Below are 20,054 nucleotides of genomic sequence, written 5' to 3' on the forward strand. Positions count from 1 at the left end.
AACACTGTTCGTTGTCATTACTGAGCTGTAGGGTTCCTGATATTTCTATGTTGACATTCACATCTCATATTAAACTTATCGACATTGCAACATTGTAAGAGTATTCTCTTATTTTGATCTGTTCGTTCATAGCAACGGGGAGGGGGGTGAGGGAAATCACTTAAATTTACCTATTCCTTTTATGTGCAGGGTGTCACAAGTACCTTTGTTCACGAAGTAAGCCCCAATAGCGCAGGTTAATTTAAAATAAATATGTCAGGTTGAACGTATTTTACTGTAAGGCTGAAGTGAAAACTTTATGGTATTACCGCCTAGGTCGCTTTTTTTTTAACTTTCTAAACATAAGCTCAGTTTACAATATGTAAGTTTGTTTGGAAGGTCCATCTATCATGCTTTGAAAGATGCCAGGTACCAATATTTTAGAATTGTAGTGGAAGGCAGAATCATTATTTTGGTGATAACCTTTTTATAAAATGTAGGATTTGGTGTCATATAGGATTTATAGACTCAAAATATTTTCTTAATTATTGGTTGTTTAAAACAATTTAATTATAAATTCCCATATTACCCTTTCTCCTATGGTCTACTATGCTCTCCTTTCAGATTCCTCCTTCTCCAGCCCTTTACCTCTGTTCACTATGGCTTCACCCTCACCTAGCTAGTCTTCCTTATCATCCCCTCACCTTTTTATTCTGGCATCTTCCTCCTTTCTTTCCAGTCCTGTAGAAAGATCTTGGCCCAAAATATCATCTGTTTTTACTTCCAGCATTCTGTGTATGTTGCTCAGGATTATTTGATGCTTATTTGTGGTTAGGAGAAATTATAGTGCTGTTTTTCCTTTGGGATTGAAGAGGACTTGTTCAATCTGTTTTTCAAGGTTCCAGAGTAGCTAATGAGGCCAGTTAGATGCTCTTAGATAGGTGGAAGATAGTAGATGGGTGCATTGCTTTCACCATTTACACAGCTTCTGCATTGCCCTAATAAGAAAATGTAAGGTTCTCAGTACCATCCTGAGTATTTCTTCTCTGACTTGAGGGGTTGTGAGCCAACAATACTCAGGAGTCAATGGCGATCTTGAATTTACAACAGGATTCTATACATCTTTTCAGACGAGATTGACATTACATATGTATTTGTGCTTTATGTTTGGAGAAAACTTAACTTGCAGCAAGGACTATGTGAGTGAGAGAACTTTAGTCATAGTAATTTTCCCTTCTGAATATTATGTTTAAGGAAAAAGCTAGGAGTTAATCTAAAATTCACTTTATTTTACTGATATATTATGAGTGACCATGACTGTTCATTCGATATTTAAGGTTGATTGTTTGTGGTGGATCATTTAACTGTGCATACAATCTTCCTCTACCCCCACCCCATCAAAATGCTAATTTAAAATCCCTCTTCTTGCAAATGTATTTCTGGGAAATTTGCATTTATGACAAATCCTGTCTTTGACAATCCATTTGCTGACAGATATTGCACAAAAGCTGACTGTTGAAAACCAGTCCTGATGAAGTGTCTTGGCCTGAAATGTTGGCTGTTTACTCTTTTCCATGGATGCTCCCTGGCCTGCTGAGTTTGTACAGCATTTTGTGTGTTGCTCTGGATTTCCAGTATCTGCAGATTTTCTCATGTTTGTTTATTCATGGTTTCATTACAAAGAATTTCCTCATTTATAATATACTGTATTTATAATGTACCAGGTTGATCTGCAAACACTTTTACTAGATACGGAAGTTTTTGGTAGATGAAGGACTGGCAAAAGTAATCAGAGAAAAAAATCTTTTAAGAATAGAATTATAAAAGCTACAAGTTTGTTCATGTTTTTCAGCACTGAATTGTGTTTTTTGAAAAAATTCAGAAATGTGTTTAAACTAAATATTTGGAAGTAAGCAACCTAATCAATGAAAATACTACACTAGGGGTAGGCAACCTTAAGCACAAATGATTTTCTAGCATGCATTAGTCATTAATTTGAGGCAATACATAATTTGATGTATTTAAATGGATAATTCCCATATTTCAAGTTTTTTTTTGGGCATTTATCTGGCCCACCATCCGCTCATTAATACGCAATCTGGCCCACAGAGGCAAAAAGGTTGCTGACCCCTGTACTACACCATTCTACTGCTGAAGGTGTATTGCATACCTCTGACTTTGGAGTTGTACTGGAGAGCTTTTGTTTAAAGTAATGAACTTTAAAGAATATGCTCTATTCCAAAAGATACTTTCAATAGGAGGAACAATATGATGCAAACAAAATTTGATCTTTAGTAAAAATATTCAGTTGAAGACATTGAAACTTTTAAAGTTAAGAATTACAAATATAGGCTGCAGCATAGTTTACATGCCGAATATCAATGGTACCAGCCTGATTCTGATGCTTGAGTTAGGTTCTGTATTACCTGGCAATTCCTTGTTTTTCCCATCACACAGTTCATTTCCCTAAGGTATGTAGTCAATGTGTTCTCTTAACCTGAGCAAGTACACAGGTGGCTATTTTTTTGTTTCTTTTCACACTTGGTGATATGATTTAATTTTCCATTATAACCAATCTGTGTTCAAATTTATATTCTTGATAACTGAAATTACCCATGAACTGATACTGTCAAGATAGTAAATTGGCTAAGTCATGCTGTTGTTCATAATCTCTCAGGTTTGCAGTGCCTGATTGTCTTTGATGATGAGGTACAAGTAGTCCATTACCAGAGTTGAATATGCTCTAAAAAGCAAAGCAGTTGATCACGGATTACAGGAAAAACCGAGACAGGCTAGCCCTTATTGACATCAATGGGACTTGTAGTTGAGAGGATGAGTAGTTTCAAGTTCCTTGGTATACACGTTACCAAGGATCTCACCTGGACTGTACGTACTGCTGTGTGGTGAAAAAGGTACAGCAGCGTTTCTTTCACTTCGGACAGCTGAAGAAGTTCAGCATGAGACCCTAAATCTTCTGGACTTTCTACAGGGGCACCATCATTAGCATCCTGACTGGCTGTGTCCTTGGCTGTTATGGAAACTACTACCCTTAATTGCAGGACACTGCAGAGAGTGGTGCGGATAGCCCAGTGCATCTGTGAATGTGAACTCTCCTCTATTCAGGACAGTTACAGCAGCAGGTGCGTATAAAGGGCCTGGAGGATCATCAGGGACTCCAGTCACCCCAACCACCAACTGTTTCAGCTGCTACCGTCTAACAAATGTTACCGCAGCATTAAGGCCAGGGCCAACAGACTCTGGAACAGCTTCTTTCATCAGGCCATCAGATTTATCAATGCACATTGATCTGATTGCACATCTGACTCTGCATGCATGTATACATTTCTCCAGTCTTGTTGAAGGATCTTGGCCCTGAAATGTCGACTACATTTGATCTCAGCCAAAAGGCCAAGAAGCGACTATACTTTTTTCCATGGATGCTGCCTGCCCTGCTGAGTTCCTCCAGCATTTTGTGTATGTTACAATCTTAAGTGTTTGGGCAATATCCTCCCACATTTCCCCTCTTCATTGCTTGTACATTGTGAAGGCGATGCAACATTAAGATTTTTTTACTCCCTTGGATGTAAGAAATAAAGTAAATACAAATACAAGTACAGATATCTACGGTTGAAACAATTCATTGATTTTCCCCTTCGCCTCTATCCCACTAGTTGCATCACCCCTACTCTTTCTCCTCCCCACCCTCTCAATGTGCCCATTACCCACGCATTCATTTCTCCAGTTCCTCTCAACTCAGTGCATTATCCCACTGTCCAACATCCTGTCCTGATCAATTCCATTTACTTCAGCCCTTTGTCACTTCCACTTATCATTCCCACTCTACCCGCTCTTTCACCTAGATCCATTTGCCAACTCTTGCTCCACCTTCCCTTCCCCCATCACATTTTTATACTGGCTGTTCTTTCTAGTCAAGGAGAAATACAGCACAGAAACAGGACCATCTGCCCATCTAGTCCATGGCCATACCATTTCAGCTGCCTACTCACAACGATCTGCACTGAGATCATAGCCCTCCATATCCCTACAATCCATGAACCTATCCAAACTTTTCTTAAATGTTGAAATCAAGTCCATATGAAGGATCTCAACTTGTAAAGTTTGAGTGTCCATTTCCCACCATTGATGCTACCTGACGCACCGTGTTGCTCATCTGATTATTCCTCAAAAATAGTCAAAACTGCCGAACGCATCATCAGCAACACTATCAAGGACATATTTGTAGAAAGATGCTGGGAAAGGCCAACGATTCTATGAAGGATCCCACCCACTCTGTTCATGGACTATTTGTACCACTTCCATCAGAGGAATCTACATGGCAGGGTCACCACACTCAAAAACAGTTACTTTACCCAAGCAGAAAAGCTGAGCAAAATCTTCCCACTCTTAACTCCCCACCACTCCAACTTTATCATTTCCTTTCAGTGTCACCTTCTGAATATCACTCCTGTGTCTAGCATCACTTCATGGACATACAATCAATCTGTGTATAGAAGCTATTTAATATATTTACTCTTATTGTGTTTTATTTTACTATGGTGCTCTTTAGTGTTTTTTGTGTGCGGCATTGGTTCTGGAGTAACAGTTCAATCTCTTTTACACTTGTGTACTGGAAATGATATTAAAAAATGTTGAATCTTGAGTTTGTATTATGTGGGACATTGTGAGTAAATTGGCTGTTGCAGTGAGTGCTCTGCCAGAACATAGATGCCATTCAGGGACCAGAGTTGACTTTCCAGTTTCTTTGTTAATACCCTGCACTCTATGCTTTCTGCTGACATTATAGAATTTCCCTGCATCTTTTCAGAATAAATAGGCTTTTATCAGGGAAAGATATTTTGGAAATGTATTGTTTACTGTATCCATACTTTTTACATAGAATCTGCAGCCTGTTTGCTGTAATGTTGTTTAAATAAATGTTTGCTGAACAATTTGATTAAGAGTCCAACTCCTGGTTGACAGTACAATATCAGTAGACATTCTGAACTATGTATTTTAAAGATAAGTTATTGTCTGTGGATTTACGTGAGGTCCTACAAAGGAACCATATTTACGAGGGGTGATTGATAAGTTTGTGGCCTAAGGTAGATGGAATCAATTTTAGAAAACCTAGCGCATTTATTTTTCAGCATAGTCCCCTCCTACATTTACACACTTAGTTCAGTGGTCGTGGGGCATACGGATCTCTTCTTTGTAGAAGTCGGCGTTGTGGACCTCCAGAAGTGGTCCACAGCATGGAGTGATTGATAAGTTTATGGCCTAAGGTAGAAGATGAGTTATTAACTTCAAACTTTCTGCATAATCACTCAAAGTTTAACTGCACGTGCATGTAACGAGAGGTGTATAACTCATCTCCTTCGACCTATGGCCACAAACTTATCAATCACCCCTGCTGTGGACTACCTGGAGGTCCAAGAAACTCCCATCACATGCAAGTTCACTTGAATATATGAAAGAAATTAATTAGGTTGCAATTATTTTATGTCACCCAGTTTTATAGTTAGTGGTGATTGCCGGTTTCCAGAGTGAATAGCAGAAATCAGTAAACTCATGAGAACACATGGTAATCCTCACTGTAAAAGAAATCATGAAGCACCCTTCCATCCTATTCCAGAACAATTTGAAGGTACTGTTCTGCTGCAATTCTGCTTCACTGTTCCATATTCACCAACTTTCATTCCCCTTTCATACAGGAGATGCAGCACATTTCCTTTTATTTGTTTCCACCCTTCATTGGGGCACTTGAACACTCTTTCCTGCAGAACCCTAGGCTTTCAATTTAGCATAAAGCAAATTGTGCTCACCTTGGAGAAGAGAAACCACAGATCCACCTTTTGCGCTGTGTTTTATTTGCACGAGCTTTTAGTAAGGCCACAAATTTGGACATTAATGTGTTAATTAAGTTATAGCCATGAATGATTGTGAAAAATTCTGATCTCTTTGAGATCAAGATTGAAGTTTTCAATAAAGGTTTAAAAGTGATAAAATCAGAATAATTTATTACCAGTATGTGAAACATTCCAGAATTCATTGTGATTCAGTGTCAAGCATAAAACACAGGTTAATACAGTAACAGACAACAGAATAGCAACCAACAATTTACAAGACAATAGTGCAGACAGCAATGAGCAAACAACAATTAGCATAACAGTCACCTACACAAATGTCAGTAATCTTTCAGCTCAGAAGTCAGAAGAAGCGACACTACAGACTTTTAACACCTCTCTAAATCAATGAGTTGTTTGTTATGCTTCCCCACTTGCTGATACAGGGATACCTCTTTTCCTCTTATTAGGGGAAGAGAGTGCATGTGGTATGTCGAATACTGGGTGAACGAGCAGTCTGGGGTGCTGCGTTTATATTGATGCTTTGCTGCATGCTTGTGTGGTCAGTGGAGGATGCTGAAGCTTTTTGGCTGGTGGGTGAGGGGGCCGTCGCTTTGCTTCTGCATGGGAGGGGGGAGCTGGGGAGCTTTGGGGTTCTAGCATTTAACTGTCATTCATTCTTTGGGGCACTCCTCTGTTTACGTGGATGTTCATAGAACAGAATAGTACAGCACATTACAGGCCCTTCAGCCCACAATGTTGTGCTGACCCTCAAACCCTGCCTCCTATATAACCCCCCCACCTTAAATTCCTCCATATACCTGTCTAGTAGTCTCTTAAATTTCACTAGTGTATCTGCCTCCACCACTGACTCAGGCAGTGCATTCCACGCACCAACCACTCTCTGAAGAGCCTTCCTGTAATATCCCCCTTGAACTTCCCTCCCCTTACCTTAAAGCCATGTCCTCTTGTACTGAGCAGTGGTGCCCTGGGGAAGAGGCGCTGGCTGTCCACTCTGTCTATTCCTCTTAATATCTTGTACACCTCTGTTCATGTCTTCTCTCATCCTCCTCCTCTCCAAAGAAGCCCTAGCTCCCTTAATCTCTGATCATAATCCATACTCTCTAAACCAGGCAGCATCCTGGTAAATCTCCTCTGTACCCTTTCCAATGCTTCCACATCCTTCCTATAGTGAGGCGACCAGAACTGGACACGGTACTCCAAGTACTTTACGAAGAGAAAGAATTTCAGGATATGTATTGTATACATTACTCTGATATTAAATGTACTTATTGTAACCTATCAAACTTAAATAAATATTAACAAATGAACAGATTCAATGATTAACAGAACAAGGAGAGCAGGAAAGACCATTTAATGGATGTCGTGCAGCGACAGGGTATTTCACCTGAGTGAGTTTTGTTGTGAAGCTGGATAAATACAGGAAATAAGTCTGGGAGTTTATGTATTCCAAAGCGCCTAGGCACGACTCAAGTAGCAGCAGTACTCTCAATGGATATGATTAAATATTCCCATTTCAGCCTGTTACAGCTAAAAAACACAACTACTTCCAAGGTCAGTACAGTCAACAAAGATGTCTTAGTGCATTTAAACGAACTATCACTGCTTTAAAAAGATGGAAACAACACAGTCTGTGGTCGGAAATGCCCATGGAGAAAACCTCAGAGGAAGCGCGGCCGCAGATCAGGATTACGAGCGTTTGAGGAAACGGGATTTTAAGCTCCCTATACCGACTATCTTGTTGGCAAAAGTGCAGTCTCTGGTGAATAAAATCGATGATCTCAGAGCTAGATTGCCGAATCAGAGGGACATTAGGACAGCGTGTGTCCTTTCTTTCACGGAATCCTGGTTGACCTCCTCCTGTACCAGATGCAGCGATTCAGATTGACGGGTTTACTATACACCGTCAGAATAGATCTGTAGAGCCTCTAAAAAACAGAGATGGAGGAGTATGCCTCATAATCAACTCTTCTTGGTGCACAAATATATCAGTGCTGTCCCAATTCTGCTCACCAGACCTGGAATATCTAGCAGTAAAGATATTCCACCTCAGGCCAATGTCAAGCAGGCTTTAGATGATCTGAGCAATAGGATCAACATGCACGAAACAGTGCACTCTAACGCCTTCACCATTGTTTTGGGAGATTTTAACAAAGGCCAGTCTGAAAAAATCACTAAACAATTACCATCAACAGATCACTTGTAATACCAGAGGAAACAACACACTGGACCATTGCTACAGTACCATCAAGAATTCCTACCATGCTATTCTACGCCCTCACTTCAGGAAGTCTGATCATCTGGCTGTACTTCTACTCCCTGAGTATAGGCAGAGAATGAAGACTGCAGCACCAGTAGTGAGGACCAAGAAGGTTTGCACAAGAGAAGCACAGGAGCACCTACAGGACTGCTTTGAATCGGTGGACTGGTGTCTGCAAGACATTACTTCCTACAAAGCAAAACCCAATATTATGAATGGCAGCGATGCTTCACTGCCAGATGAACTCAATGCGAGAGTGAACCCTCACAAGGCCCAAGGTCCCGATAGGTAAGGCTCTGAAAACCTGTGCCAACCAACTAGTGGGAGTATTCAAGGATATTTTCAACCTCTCACTGCTATGGGCAAAAGTTCCCACTTGCTTCAAAAAGGCAACAATTATACCAGTGCCTAAGAAGAAGAATGTGGGCTGCTTTAATGACTATCGCCTGGTAGCACTCACATTGACAGTGATGAAATGCTTTGAGACGTTGTTTATGACTAGACTGAACTCTTCCTCAGCAAGGACCTGGACCCATTGCAATTTGCCTATCACCACAGTAGGTCAATGGCAGACGCAATCTCAATGGCTCTCCACACAGCTTTAGACCACCTACACAACAGAAACACCTATGTCAGAATGCTGTTCATCAACTATAGCTCAGCATATAGTCGATCAACACTGGCTCACCTCAGGTGTGTGCTTAGGCCTCTGCTCTACTTTCTTTGTACACATGACTGCGTGGCTAGGCGTAGCTCAAATACCATCTGTAAATTTGCAGGTGATACAACCATTGCTGGTAGAATTTCAATGGTGACGAGAAGGCGTACAGGAATGAGATATGCCAACCAGTGGGATGGTGCCACAGCAACAACGTTGCACTCAACGTCAGTAAGACGGAAGAGCTGATTGTGGACTTCAGGAAGGGTAAGGCGAAGGTGCACATACCAGTCCTCATAGATGGATCAGGAGTGAGCAGCTTCAAGTTCCTCCATTTCAAGATATCTGAGGATCTAACTTGGTCCCAATATATCGATGAGGTTATAAAGAAGGCAAGACTGCAGCTATATACTTTATTAGGAGTTTGAAGAGATCTGGCATGTCAACAAATACGCTCAAAAGCTTTGGTAGTTATACCATGGAGAGCATTCTGACAGGCTGCATCGCTGTCTGGTATGGAGGGGCTAATGCACAGGACCGAAAGAAGGTTGTAAATCTAGTCAGCTCAATCTCGGGCACTAGCCTACTAAGTACCCAGGACATCTTTAGGGAGTGGTGTCTCAGAAAGGCAGCATCCATTATTAAGGATGTCCAGCACCCAGGGCATGCCCTTTTCTTACTGTTACCATCAGGTAGGAGATACAGAAGCCTGAAGGCTCACACTCAGCGATTCGGGAACAGCTACTTCCCCTCTGCCATCTGATTCTTAAATGGACATTGAAGCTTTGGACACTACTTCACTTTCTTTTTAATGTACAGTATTTCTGTTTTTGTACATTTTTAAATTAACGTATTCAATATACATAATTGATTTACTTGTTTAATATTATTTTTTAATTATTATTTTTTCTCTCTGCTATATTATATATTGCAATGAACTGCTGCTGCTAAGTTAACAAATTTCACATCACATGCCAGTGATAAAAAACCTGATTCTGATTCTCCTGGTGGTGATAAACACTGAAGATTTTTCCCCTATTGGTTGGAAATATAAATTTAGACAGTTAGAAGATATTACCGTAGATGTCGGATTATAAGCCGCTACTTTTTTCCCACATTTTGAACAGCTTTGAACACTGCGGCCTTTACTACGGTGCGGCTAATGCATGATTTTTTTTCATGCCGCCAAAAACATTTTGCCTCGTAACAGTAGACCAATAAAATTGATGAGTAGTTCACAGAGGTCCAATGAAATTGTACGATAAATCAAGCGCACTTTCACAATTAAATTATTGTAAATCAGTCATTTGTACTCACCCTCATCAACATGGAAAACACTCGAAGAAAAGCATTGTGCTGCCTTTATGGCAGTTATTTAGTTTATAATATTTTCGCTTAGTAATTCATTTGTTAGTATTTTCTAGTTAAAGTTAGAAGTGTTTTAACTATATTTGTTTTCTGTACTACATCCCGGGATGCTATGACGTCACATCCGATTTCGCCGCGTCTTGTGGGAAATACCGTTTTGCGATAAACGGGAAGGTGGGGGGGAGCACATTAGCCGAGCGAAAACGCTGCTTTTAAGTTAAAGGCGATCAATAACTTTTCCTGGTAGGCTGCAGTATATATATTTTTTACCAGTCGTTAGGAGATATTGGAATGTTGTTCAGTAAAAAAGTATACGCAACGTAATTTGTGTGTTACCGATACGTATGTATATTTAAAAGTAGCCGTGTTACAGGCACGGTTCGAAAAAAAGCATTTGCAATATGTATTTGTTTATGTTACCATACGGATTTAATTAAAAGTTAAAAAATCCTCACGTGTAATATCTTTCTGTGTAAATATCTCATATTACAACGTGGGACACCTGCGGCCTAAAATCCGGTGCGGCTTGTACAAGTACAAAATTGATTTTCTTTCTAAAATTAGAGCCAGCGGCTTTTAATCAGGTGCGCTCTGTAGTGCGAAATCTACGGTAGATAAGATCTGCTGTCCAAGTGAATAGTCCACAGTTTCTTCCAGTATATTTTAAGGTGCAACAGCATGTGTCTTCGTGACATCACAAGACTTATTGGTTATCAAAGTGGGATGTATTGAAGGCTTGTGAATATCTTTGACAGAGGGTTTCAAAATCACTCAGAATCTGAAGACTACCTGTCTTCCCTATATTTCCACTGTTTCTGGAAGAATCACCAGGATCCTGGAGAAATACTGGATTTATACCATCCACAAACCTATAAGAAAGCTCAAATCGCAGCCTAATGGTTTAAAGATAACTTGGGACTCAGGGCTGGTAATTACAGGATTCCCTGTTAATGCAGAGTAGTGTATATCAGCCAGATGGGGTGCATGGCAGCAACCCAAATCAAGGATCACAGGAGGTTTACCCAGAGAAATCAGCATTAGCAGAACATTGCATTCTCAATGGCCATAGGATTGACTTTGGCACAAAATAGCTTTTGGCACTGCCTGGTGAAGTAAGTCATTGAAATTAAACTAGTGGAATGGAATTTTAGTAAAGATGAAGGTCTTGCTCTAAGTATGTACTGGAATTTGATTATAAACGAGGTGGGACTGTGGAAATCTGATTGTACAGGGACTAACTAATCACACACACCCATTCCCCCCCCATCCTTTTTCACTCAGAATCTGTTAAATGCTTTATAAGAAAAATAAATGTTGCATTTTTGATCTTTTTAAGAAAGTTTTTTTTAAAAAAGCTAACTTAATTCTGTGTACTTTCTCTTGGCATCCAATGTATTTTTTTTATTTTAATAGGTGTGCTCTACTTGGCCAGAGTTTAAACTGTCATGTGCAAAATGGGAAGATTCCTTAATCTAAATTGAAAAATCTATTGTGAAAGTTGGTGTTGCTCTAGTGGAATAGTCAAATCTGAGCCCAGGTCCAAGATTTGCCCCAGATTTCCACATAGTAGGCAGCCATCGATCCCAGGGGATCATGGGTTTGTGTCTCTGGTGGACTGTGTCCTCTCCAGGGAACAAGCCTGGGCAGGAAGATTTGAAGAACCGGCTGTTGCCCATGCAGCGGGTTCCCCCTCTCCACGTCTCTGATGTATGTCATGTACCCCTAGGGTTCATTTATTCCGTGGACTGTCACTTTAAAACGCCAAAAGAATGAGTCTGACTTCTGGACACTGTTTGAGCTGCTCAAGAGAGAGGTGGTGTTATTTGATGGACAATCGATGTTATGGTTTCTCTGAAGCTTGTTTTGAATATACAAGGACAAGCAGGCACACGCAGTTAGAGTCAAGATGGATTCGGTCAATGAAAGACACCAGTAAGTCGGTCGCTGGTTTAAACTTTCAGTAGCCCAAAAGGGGTGAGTTGAGATCGATCCAGAGTATTGATAAATGACTCTCACAAGTTTCTGCAAATAGAAGTTTTGCAGAGAGAGGAGAAGAGAGGAAGGTTTGAAACAGAAGAAACTTAGTGACAAAGAGACCACTGTTTGGACTGTCTCCAAGTAGCCCGTAAGGGTGAGTTTGATTCCATTTGGCTACAAAAGTGTGATTGTCACTTAGTTAATCCACAGGAGTGGGTTCTCTGGTGAGGGGAAAACGTTTGTGAATACCATTTGTGTGTTTACCCTTTGTCTGGTTGTGTTAGTTCACTGAAGAAAGGCACCCCGTGGCAAATCACTGTTGGAGTTATTTCGTATGTTGTGGAACTGGATAAGTGGCTATCATGTTGTGTGTGATTGGGATAACCTCGTGGAATCGACCGGTGTGTCGACCCTTGCCTGGGTGGTGGGACCCTTGAAGATGGTTCCCTTTGTGATAAGCTACTGTTGGTGATAATCCATACGTGGATTCAGTTTGAGTATCTTGTGGCCACCACTTTGAGATGTCCCGTAGCTGAATTCGGGTGTGGTACTACTTGTGTTGAAAGGATATTCGTTGAAGATCACTGTTGGTGATACTTCGTGTGTGGAGTGGAGATAAAACCTACTGCTTTTGTTATTTTGTATTGCTGTCGTGGAATCTATGGAATATTGACGTAATTGCCTTCTCACAACATTCACCTTTGGATTACAAACGTCTTGCATTAATTAACCTGTGCATTTGAACTGAACTTTTCTTACATACCATTGTAAGACATCACTTACCACCTAAGCTTAAAGAAGTTTGGGGATTTATACATTTACACCTATATATGCATAACACCGTTAACTCTTGATTTACCTGGTTTAAGTTACTATATGATGTAGTCACTAATAAAGTAGTGTTTTGTTAACAGCAAAACCAGACTCCAGGTGTGTTCTATTGCTGTTGATAATTTTACAGGGTTGGGTGTACGTGACATGTAGTCCAAGTGAAGGGCAAGCACCAATACAGCTTGGCACCAGTGTTGTCACAGAGGTTGCCAGAGTGAAGTTGTAATCTACATCAAACTGCCTTAGGAACCCTGGCTCTGGATTTCTTCCTCGGGATTTACTCCCGAAGCCTTTCCCATGGGTGGGAATGGCCGCAAGGCAGCGGAGGTTTAAAATCAGAGTTTTTCTTCTCCAAGGCGGCTGCCGTCTAAGGCTGATGTTTCCCCACTTGCCTGAACCATATAGAGTGCATTTAAGTGCAAAATAACGCATAATTTGAAAAGAACTCCATATTTTCAGAGGAAGGATGAGGATAAGGGAAATGATAACACTGGATTGGATAGATTGCTCCTTTTGAAAAGTCAGTACATTAACTGCCTTTAAATTTTGTTGCACTGATCATTTAAATTTTGGTCATCTGCTTTTTGCATTGTGAGGCCACATTACTTAATAGAATCCTTGTTTTCTTGATCATTTCCCTTTGATCATTATTCAGGAAGTATTTTAGAATAGTTATTTTTATATAATCATTTCATATATATTTGTGATATTTGGGGAATTAAGGGTTATGGGGAAAAGTCAGGTGGGTAGAGATGAGACTATGGCTAGATCAGCCATGATCTAATTGAATGGCGGAACAGGCTCGACGGGCCAGATTGCCTACTGCTCCTATTTCTTATGTTCTTGTATTTAAAACCTCTAAATGAACAATGCCATTAGTTTCCTTTTCCTAGTTTAATTTCCTTTTCTTAGTTGTCACATCTCCTTGATATAAGGATTAAGAGCAGAAATAGATCACTGGCTCTCTCAAACTCACTTTGTCAACTTAACAGAAAAGTCCAGTTTATCTGTCGGTAACTACAAATTTACATTCCTGTGCTCTTATGGTAATGATGTTCCAACTATCTCTGTCATTAAAAATATTAAAACTTCTGCTTCCATCTCCTTTGTGCAAGAGTTCCAAAGACACTCTCCAGTCCAGTCCAAAAAAAATCAGTATCATCTTTGTGCAGGTGCTCCGGTTTCTTTCCACATTTCAAAGACGTACTGTTAGGCTTTGTGAGTAGTGGGCTTGTTACGTTGGAAGCGTGGTGACACTTGCAGGCTACCCAGAACAATCCTCAGTGATTTAATGCATAATATATTCTTCACTGGGTGATTTTATATACATGTAACGATTAAAAGCTAATCTTTTAGCAGTCTCTTACCATTTCAACAGTAATGTTTTTCGTTTGTTCCTGCTTGAGGGTCTGTTTGCATCTTTCTACATATAGGCAGTCCCCGGGTTACAAATGAGTTCTGTTCCTGAGTCTGTCTTTAAGTTGGATTTGTATGCAAGTCAGAACAGATACTCTGGTATTATTTAGCGTCAGGTAGTCAGACATTTGTCTTAGTATATAGTATATATTTTACCTTTCTCTGCATATAAAACACTAAAGAAACGTATGTATTTCAATAATTAAACCACTGCATTGCTTACTAATAATTGTAGCTTTCATCGGGGCAGGGCCTTTCACATGCTCCATTATTCTCACTTTATCCTTTAATTGGATTGTTCCAATCGTTGACCCACCACAGGGACATTACTAAGAATGGTGGCGGGGTTGGGGATGACAGGATGTAAAGGTTCAACTGTTTCATTTATCTTCCATAAATCTTGTACCAGGCACCACTCTTGTCTATCCAGGTTTGGGGACGGGTAGAAAAGGGTGTTACAAGGTGATTGGCAAGGGACCAAGATACCCTGTTTGCAAAAGGAGTACACCAGGGAAGTGACACTGTCAACAGCATCCTTCAGAAGGGTGTATTGTGGAATGGGGGGCAGCTGTACTCCCTGTTTCACTTGAATTTGCACTGGGGCCACAGAGGTTAGTCCTACCTCAACCTTTGATGCAGCCCATAAGTCAGGGCTGGCTCATCCGAGGCGAGACGGTGAGACTGGTGACAATGGACTCAGCCTGTTACCGAAAAAGGGATAAGGTAATAAGTCAAAATTCCATCTGGTAACATCTGGGGAGTTCCAAGGAGGCTTGGGGCTGCCTGTTCCTGCAGTCGGCAGGTTAGAAACCCTAACTCCTTTGGCTTGTGTCCCACAGCCACTGACAAAGTTATGTGGGGGGTGGGGGGGGGGGGGGGGAGAGACACAAGACCCAACTGACTCCGTATCTCAGTAGGCACCTGAACTAATAATGCTGCTCCCTCTTTACCCTTTATGTCTCCAGAACAGTAATGCTGACCATGCTGCCCACAAAGGGGGCATACTGGGTTTCTGATTCCTGTGAGACCCCTGATGGGTCATTCCCAGTGTTGCATTTGGGTCAGGCACCTGCAGGGGTGGGTCAAAATCTCCGGACTGAAGGTCTACAGCCCACCACTGAGGAGAATGGTAGACCCAAAAAAGTCCTTCTGGAGTCAGGACCACTAATGAGGGAGCACAGCAGGGTTCTCCCTGCTAGGTTAACTCCGAGATCTGGGGTTTGGGTGAACTGAATTGTTACTCCGTTGGTCCCCAAATTTGACTCGTAGGGGTTTCGTCAGTGGGTAGGATTTTTCTTGGCCCATTAAACCACTCAGAGTCACTGAGGTGTCTGACATCCTGAAACCATGTTGATTGATACAGGAAGATTCAAGCGTTGATGTACCGTAGATTCCGGATTATAAGCCGCTACTTTTTTCCCACATTTTGAACAGCTTTGAACTCTGCGGCCTTTAATCCAGAGCGGCTAATACATGGTTTTTTTTCATGCCGCCTCGTAAACATTTTGCCTCGTAACAGTAGACCAATAAAATTGATGAGTAGTTCACAGAGGTCCAATGAAATTGTACGATAAATCAAGCGCACTTTCACAATTAAATTATTGTAAATCAGTCATTTGTACTCACCCTCATCAACATGGAAAACACTCGAAGAAAAGCATTGTGCTGCCTTTATGGCAGTTACTTAGTTTATAATATTTTCGCTTAGTAATTCATTTGTTAGTTAAAGTTAGAAGTGTTTTAACTATATTTGTTTTCTGTACTACATCCCGGGATGCTATGACGTCACACCCGGTTTCGCCGCGTCTTGTGGGAAAAATACCGGTTTGCGATAAACGGGAAGGTGGGGGCATTACGCGAGCACATCAGACCCGAGCACATTAGCCGAGCTCATTAGACCCGATCGCGTTACGCGAGCTCATCAGACCCGAGCACATTAGCCGAGCTCATTAGACCCGATCGCGTTACGCGAGCTCATCAGACCCGAGCACATTAGCCGAGCTCATTAGACCCGATTAGACCCGATCGCGTTACGCGAGCTCATCAGACCTGAGCACATTAACCGAGCTCATTAGACCCGATTAGACCCGATCGCGTTACGCGAGCTCATCAGACCCGAGCACATTAGCCGAGCTCATTAGACCCGATCGCGTTACGCGAGCTCATCAGACCCGAGCACATTAGCCGAGCTCATTAGACCCGATTAGACCCGATCGCATTACGCGAGCTCATCAGACCCGAGCACATTAGCCGAGCTCATTAGACCCGATCGTGTTACGTGAGCTCATCAGACCCGAGCACATTAGCCGAGCTCATTAGACCCGATCGCGTTACGCGAGCTCATCAGACCCGAGCACATTAGCCGAGCTCATTAGACCCGATCGCGTTACGCGAGCTCATCAGACCCGAGCACATTAGCCGAGCTCATTAGACCCGATCGCGTTACGCGAGCTCATTAGACCCGAGCACATCAGACCCGAGCACATTAGCCGAGCTCATTAGACCCGAGCGAAAACGCTGCTTTTAAGTTAAAGGCGATCAATAACTTTTCCTGGTAGGCTGCAGTATATATATTTTTACCAGTCGCTAGGAGATATTGGAATGTTGTTCGTGCTGTTCAGTAAAAAAGTATATGCAACGTAATTTGTGTTACCGATACGTATGTATATTTAAAAGTAGCCGTATTACAGGCACGGTTCGAAAAAAAGCATTTGCAATATATATTTGTTACCATATGGATTTAATTAAAAGTTAAAAAATCCTCACGTGTAATATCTTTCTGTGTAAATATCTCATATTACAACGTGGGACACCTGCGGCCGAAAATCCGGTGCGGCCTGTACAAGTAAAAAATTGATTTTATTTCTAAAATTAGAGCCAGCGGCTTTTAATCAGGTGCGCTCTGTAGTCCGGAATCTACGGTAGTTGCTCCAGTATCGAGCAAAAAGGGGATACTGTTGCCTTCCACTAGTAGGTTCAATATGTGCTCTTCTTCAGGGACAGGGAGGACAGGGAACATCAAGCCAGTATCCGGCTGATCAACTAGTCAGGTAGAAAATGGGTTATGGGCAGTGAATGGTCGCTGCTGACCCAGGGGCCTGGACTGTCATTGGCGATAGGGACATTCCCCTTGCCAGTGATCAGAGGCGCCACAGAGGTAGCATCCTGTAACCCTAACGCGTGCTAAGGGTGGTTGTTCTGTTTTGATTGACTCCTGGTCTGTGTTGCTACAGGGTCACAGTACTGTTCCTGGGGTGGGGTTGTTGTGTCCTTTTGAGAGGTACGTGGGATCGGGGGTATATGGGAGCGGTGGGGTGGATCATCCAATCCTCCTCAGTTTCGTCCTTATCACCATTTTGAAACAACAGGGGCAAACCAAACATGTCAGGAGGTACCTCCGCTTTACCTTTGCGATCACCACTTTTATTTCCCCGCTTCTCTTTCCTTTCATGTCTTTCTCCCTGTCGACATTAATATTTTTCACCTTTCTGCAGACCTGTTTCCACAGCACTTCCTCTGCTTTGGTACATTTATCCAGATCCCAGCTGACACCTAGTGGCTATATCTCATTCCCTAGTTTTTGATTCACTGACGCCGACAGTCTGCAAAAATCATTTTCATCCCCCAGGTTGTCTTTATAAAGTTTAAATAAAGGTGTATTAGATCCTGATTTATCAAGGTTCTGAACCATTTCAGAATTCAAATTATTCACCCTTTTTTAACCTAGTGCTGTGTTGCACCCACTTCAGGGTCCTGACCTTCGCGTGGGGGATTTCCCCTCTTAACAACCGGTCTAAGGCAGGGTGTCTGAGACAGGCACTTTCAAACAATATTATCCACTATACTTCAAAGTTTTGAGGACTCTAACCGCACCCTCTTAGTTACTGTAGTACTTGGGTAGTTTAACTGTGATTCTTCAGGAGCTCGTCAGAGGGTCACCCGTCAGACAAAAGGGTCACCAAAGTGGTCGACTAATGAGAAGGATCGAGTTAAATCTTACCTTGTGGGCCCATCCACCTCAGGTCGTTGCCACAGAGTCAACCACTGACACCGTCTTTATGGATGTACCTCGTCTTGAGCTCCTGGCTGGCTCGCCAAATTGCTGTAAACTTCTTTCGATCTACCCGATGCAAAGACACCACATACTACAGTGAAAGTAACTTTAACTCTTTGTTAGCAAGTTACTCGAGAGAACCCTCCTTAAGCACTCTCCCTCGGAGGCTGCTTCGAGGGTCTCTGTCTCCTGAAGCAAATACAGTTCTTTTTATATCATGCAGTCACATACACAGATAGATGTGGGTTCACCCCCCCCTTAGTTTCTCTACAGATGAGTATTGTTAAAGTTATCAGTTATAAATTATTCGTTTAACAGTTTTAATTGCTGCTTGGAAATAGCCACTTTTTTATGCTTATCTTGCAGGTCCCATTAGGAATACAAGGCACAATAGGTTTCTCACAGCAATTAATCAAGCAATGATACAAGTTACCCTAAGCAAAACCAAAATTAAGCGCAGATTGCATACCAAGGATGATGTCACCCACTTAGCTTATTTTATGGGAAAACATTTGTGCATCTATACTCTTTTTCTCAAGCTCATAGCTGATACGACCCTTACAAAAAATAGCCAGGGTCACAAGCAACCTACGAGATGCTAACTTTTTAATATTACACTGGGACTGTACTCACTGGAATTCAGACGAATGAGAGGAGAACTTATAGAAACATATATAATTATGAAAGGAATAGATAAGATAGAGGCAGGAAAGTTGTTTCCACTGGTAGATGAGACTAGAATTGGGGGACATAGCCTTAAGATTCGGGGGAGTAAATTTAGGACGGAGATGAGTGTGTTTTTCCCAAAGAGTGGTGAATCTGTGGAATTTTCTGCTAAATGAAGCAGTGGAGGCTACCTCAGTAAATATATTTAAGACGAGGTTGGATAGATTTTTTGCATAGTAGGGGAATTGAGGGTTATGGGGAAAAGGCAGATAGGTGGAGATGAGTCCATGGTCAGATCAGCCATGATCTTAGTGAATGGTGGAGCAGGCTCAACAGGCCAGATGGCCTACTGTTTCTTAACTATTTCTTATGTTCACTGATGAGCAGGGTAGGCTTGTAGACTGTAATCCTCTGAATTCCTTGCCACGTGCTGCGTGTCTCTGGTATTGCAGAAATGGCTGTAAACTCTGAGAATGTCTGTAAATTCTCTGATGGAGTGGGAAAGCACAGTTCCTGCTTCCCTGAGAGCTGTTGCATCCCGATTTAAAAGCAGCATCACGATCCCTCAGCCTGGCACAGACCTCTGCTGTAAGCCATGGCTTCTGATTTGCCCTCACTGGGATGTGTTTTGTGATAGTAGCAACCTCAGAACACTTCTCTAATTTAGCTGGTCACAGAATCCACATATTCCTTGATGTTAACATGGTTGCCATAGGTAGCAACCTCCCTGAATATTCTCCAGTTCTTATTATCAAAGCAGTCTTGCAGTGCAGAGATTGCACCCTCAGGTCAGGATTTCACCACCTTCAGAACTGGTTTGACCGTTTGCTGGAATTAACATTACAGATAAGTGATCTGAGAGGCCAATGTGGGATTTGTAGGCACCTGCTATGCTAGTATAAACCAAGTCTCGTGTATTTTTACCTCTGGTAGAGAAATGAATATGCTGGTAGAATTCAGGCAGGACTGTCTTTGGGTTCA

At 41.7% G+C, this 20,054-nt stretch overlaps 1 protein-coding gene across 1 annotated transcript in view; it reads left to right on the forward strand.

Annotated features, from left to right (window-relative positions):
* rad21b (RAD21 cohesin complex component b) overlaps positions 1 to 20,054 on the forward strand; it is a 47,984-nt gene that overhangs the window by 835 nt on the left and 27,095 nt on the right. The window lies entirely within an intron of this gene.

Source organism: Hemitrygon akajei, chromosome 1 (assembly GCF_048418815.1).
Source record: "Hemitrygon akajei chromosome 1, sHemAka1.3, whole genome shotgun sequence".
In the NCBI taxonomy this organism is placed as follows: Eukaryota; Metazoa; Chordata; class Chondrichthyes; order Myliobatiformes; family Dasyatidae; genus Hemitrygon; species Hemitrygon akajei.